The sequence below is a fragment of the Lithobates pipiens genome, unplaced genomic scaffold (genome assembly GCF_037356315.1).
Source record: "Lithobates pipiens isolate NorthernLeopardFrog02 unplaced genomic scaffold, aLitPip1_a1.2 Scaffold_18, whole genome shotgun sequence".
NCBI lineage: Eukaryota > Metazoa > Chordata > Amphibia > Anura > Ranidae > Lithobates > Lithobates pipiens.
Genome location: NW_027507758.1, coordinates 608724926 through 608729665, shown reverse-complemented (window position 1 = coordinate 608729665; position 4740 = coordinate 608724926). Strand labels below are relative to the sequence as shown.

General features: G+C 48.2%; 1 pseudogene; it reads left to right on the top strand.

Annotated features, from left to right (window-relative positions):
- Window positions 1–1669: 1669 nt before the first annotated feature.
- On the top strand, window positions 1670–3346 carry LOC143986822 (tripartite motif-containing protein 75-like; annotated as a pseudogene).
- The last annotated feature ends 1394 nt before the right edge of the window (window positions 3347–4740 follow it).

Here is a 4740-nt window from a genome sequence, read left to right as displayed (position 1 = left end):
CACTATATATTAAGCAGACTTAGCAGCAGCACTTTATATGTTTTGGGTATTTATATGTTTCAGATAAGAAGTGATCACTTATTTATGGTTTTGCACATAATTTCATTTCACAGCCAGCACGCTGGCAAATATCTATCAATGTGACAAATAATTTTATTTACACATTTTTCAATTTTTACTTACATATTTTTTATTGGAATAGCATATTGCACATTGTCACTTATATATCAGGTTATAATAACACCTTTAATCTATTAAGTCCCTGGAGACACACTTCCATATATAGGTATAGCGCCAGATCTATGTCAGTTAGGTGACTGTAATGGTAAGCGTATGTCAGGTAGGTGGTTATATGTCAGGAAGGTGAGTGTAATGGTCAGTGTATGTCAAGTAGGTCAGTGTGGGTCAGGTAGGTCAGTGTATGTCAGGAAGGTGAGTGTAATGGTCAGTGTATGTCAGGTAGGTGAGTGTAATGGTCAGTGTATGTCAGGTAGGTCAGTGTATGTCAGGAAGGTGAGTGTAATGGTCAGTTTATGTCAGCTAGGTGAGTGTAATGGTCAGTGTATGTCAGATTGGTCAGTGTATGTCAGGAAAGTGAGTGTAATGGTCAGTGTAGGTCAGTGTGGATCAGTGTATGTCAGGTAGGTGAGTGTAATGGTCAGTTTATGTCAGCTAGGTGAGTGTAATGGTCAGTGTATGTCAGATTGGTCAGTGTATGTCAGGAAAGTGAGTGTAATGGTCAGTGTAGGTCAGTGTGGATCAGTGTATGTCAGGTAGGTGAGTATAATGGTCAGTGTATGTCAGGTCGGTCAGTGCACTTCAGGTAGGTAACACACATCGCCCCCCCCCCCCCCGGTGCTGGGCTTGGACTTCCGGCTGAAGCCCCTGTTTTTTTTGCCACCTAGCAACGTCCCTACCAATAGGTATGCCTTCTGCTCTACATCCCCTGTGCACCCCACCTGTACCCTGCATTCCCTTTCCCTAGACTGCTGCCCTGTGCACCCCACCTGTACCCTGCATTCCCTAGACTGCTGCCCTGTGCACCCCACCTGTACCCTGCATTCCCTAGACTGCTGCTCTGTGCACCACCTTGTTTCTCATAAACATTGTTACCCCTGTGCACCCCACCTGTACCCTGCATTCCCTAGACTGCTGCTCTGTGCACCACCTTGTTTCTCATAAACATTGTTACCCCTGTGCACCTGTAAGACCAGCATCCCAATGCTTTAAGACACCCCTGTACTCTTGAGTCCCAGGAACTCAATAACCCAGTGTTGTAAGTATCTTTTACCAGTATTTCTGCCTATCTGTAAGCCCTGCACCCCAGTGCTGCACAAAACCCTTGCCATTCCTGTGAGTCCTGTATTCTGTGCTTTTCCAGATTTTGTCTCTATTCCTTCCTTGTACCCGGTCAGATGTCGCCTGCACAGATCACACTATCCAGCACGCAGGATGCATGGAGGGTTCACAATTCCACCCATTCAGAACAGCCCCCTCCATGGCAGGCAGATCATCAGCAAATCTGTAGGTCTTTGGCAATAGCATCAGTAAATTCTTGGATGAATTGATCAGCAGATCTCTCCCCTCCCTCCTGTTCTGCACACAGTGGTATCTCCTCCTCTGTCTCCCTCCCTCTGACACACATCTATATGGTTTTGTTTCTCTCTTCTGCAGTCAGCGATGGCGTCTTCTGATGTGAGGAAAGAGCTGGACTGTTCCATCTGCCTGAACATTGATACTAATCCTGTGACACTGAGATGTGGGCACAGCTTCTGCCAGGAATGTATAGAAGATGTTCTGGATACACAGGAGGGGTCTGGAGTTTATTTCTGTCCTGAATGCAGAGAAGAGTTCCAGGAACGGCCTGAACTTAGCAGGGACATAACACTGTGCAACATAATGGAGCATGTCCAATCTACCGAGCCAGAGAAGGAGGAGGAGGAGAGCCAGATCTTCTGTACGCAATGTATTCACTCTCCTGTACCTGCTGTTAAATATTGTCTAATGTGTGAAGCTTCTATGTGTGATGACCATCTGAGAGTCCACAGCAAGTCATCCCAACATGTCCTATCTGACCTCACCACTCCCCAGAAGAACAGGAAATGCTCCGTCCATGAGAAGATCCTGGAGTATTACTGCACCGAGGACTCGGCCTGTCTCTGTGGGTCCTGCAGGCTGCATGGAGACCATCAGGAACACCAGGTGGAGGCACTGGAGGAGGCCTCTGAGAAGAAGAAGGAGAACCTGACCAATGCTCTGCAGAAGTTGGTGAAAAGGAGAGAAGAGATGGAGGAAAGCATCAAGAGTCTGCAGAAGTACAAGAGAAAAGTGCAAGATGCTGCAGATGGTGTAACCAAGAGCATCATGAACCTATTCAGAGACATCAGGAGACAACTGGACATCCTGGAGAGGAGAGTACTTAAAGAGATAACTATGAAGGCAGAGAGAGTCTCATTCCCAGCCTCGGATTTAATCCAGGATCTGGAGATAAAGAAGGACGAGCTGTCCAGGAAGATACATCACATTGAGGAGATATGTAACATGACAGATTCACTGATTTTTTTTTCAGGAATCAGACACGGGTGACTTGTGTGATACTGAGGATGGAGATGAGGAGGACAAAGAGAGACGAGATAAACTCCTTCATGGTGGGGAGGAACTGATTGCGGCTGAGATATTGCCCCTACTACATACAGGATTATTTGATATAATAACAAGGGTAAATAAAGGGATACATATACCAGAACCTGAAGAAATAACACTGGATGAAGACACGGCTCATGAGTATCTATATATTTAAAATGACAAGAAGGCCGCACGCAAGGTAGCAGAAAGCCTAAATCGCCCTCAATCACCAAAGAGACCCATGGGAGTGATACCTCAAGTGATAAGCAGTCAGATTTTCTAAACTGGGAGACATTAGTGGGATGTGGATGTTGGGGTATCATCACACTGGAAAGTTGGGATTTGTTACCCCAGTATACTTAAGATGGGAACTATACAGAAATTGGACATAATCCCATGTCCTGGTGTCTAGAGAGCAAGTCTAATCAGTTATCAGAAAAACATGACAAAAAATCCATGACTTTACCTGATAATTTAACAACCAGTCAGAATAAATCTGTATTATGTAGCCGGGCAGTTCTCTCTTTATGAGTTGGTTATCCCGATCCGACACCTCCACACCTTCACCACCTTCTTCACCGAGCCCCTCCATGCCGTGTTTTATGTAAAGGAAGGTTGTATAAAGATATGTCGAGGGAAACAGGAAGTGTGCAAATTGACCCCAAGACTGGTGACCTCACCGGTGTCCCGACTGGTTGACCTAAGGTCCTACAGTATATAATTCCTACTGGCAGATGTTGAGGTCACTAACAAGTCAGATTTTGGACTACAGCTCCCAACATGCCTCCTAACATGTCTGTACAAGTCTTATCAATCAGTGCAACATGGTTTGATTAAGAGAATATTACATTTTTAATTAAACACATAGATGAGGTAACTGATATATAATCCATCTTGTAATGCGATGTTATCAATCTTTAAGCTCAGAATTCTTGTACCTAAAATCCCAAAGTCCCATACTATTTTGTTTGAACTTGCTCACTGCTTTTCCTAGAAGCTTGCACAGAGCTGGAGGTTCAATGACAGAAAACCCCGCCACCTGGTATGGACTTAAAGGGGAACCCCCAACGCCGAAAAAAATCGGAGTGGGGGTCCCCCCAAGTCCACAACAGACCCTTGTCCGAGCACGCTACCCGGCCGGCCAGGAAAGGGGGGCGAGCGAGCGCCCCCCCCCTCCTGAGCCGTACCAGGCCGCATGCCCTCAACATGGGGGGTGCCTTGGGGAAGGGGGGGGGGCGCGCGGCCCCCCCACCCCAAAGCACCTTGTCCCCATGTTGATGAGGACAAGGGCCTCTTCCCGACAACCCTGGCCGTTGGTTGTCCGGGTCTGCGGGCGGGGGGTTTATCGGAATCCGGGAGCCCCCTTTAATAAGGGGGCCCCCGGATACCGGCCCCCCACCCTTTGTGAATGAGTATGGGGTACAATGTACCCCTACCCATTCACCTGTAAAATAAAAGTACAAAAAAAACACAACACATGAGATAAAATACTTTATTGCACAGCTCCGGGGGTCTTCCGTCTTCGGGGGTCTTCTCGCCGGACTCCTCCGCTATCTTCTTGTAGCTCTTTTGCTAGCAGAGGAGTCCGGCTTTCTTCCTCGCCGCCGGCCTCTTCTCCCGACTTCGGGGGTCTTGTCCCCCTCTTCGGTTCTTCTGCCGGGCCACCGCGCCTTCTTATAGCTCTTTTACAGGCGGTGGCCCGGTCTTCTGTCGCCGCTGCCGCCTTCTATTCTTCTTCTTCTTCTTCTCCAGGAGATGTTGACTCGACGATCTCTCCGGCCGCAATGCCAGGGACGCCCTGCGCTGCCACTTATATAGGGACAAGGGGCGGTGTCACATGGCTTTATGTCACATGGGTTGGTCACATGGGTTGATGTCACATGGGGACTGTGACATCGTAAGGGGGCGGGGTCACCATGTGACACTGCCCCTTGTCCCTATATAAATGGCCGCGCAGCGCGTCCCTGGCATTGTGGCCGGAGAGAGCGTCGAGTCAACATCTCCAGGAGAAGAAGGAGAAGAAGAAGAAGAAGAAGAACAACAACAGAAGGCGGCAGCGGTGACAGAAGACCGGGCCACCGCCTGTAAAAGAGCTATAAGAAGGCGCGGTGGCCC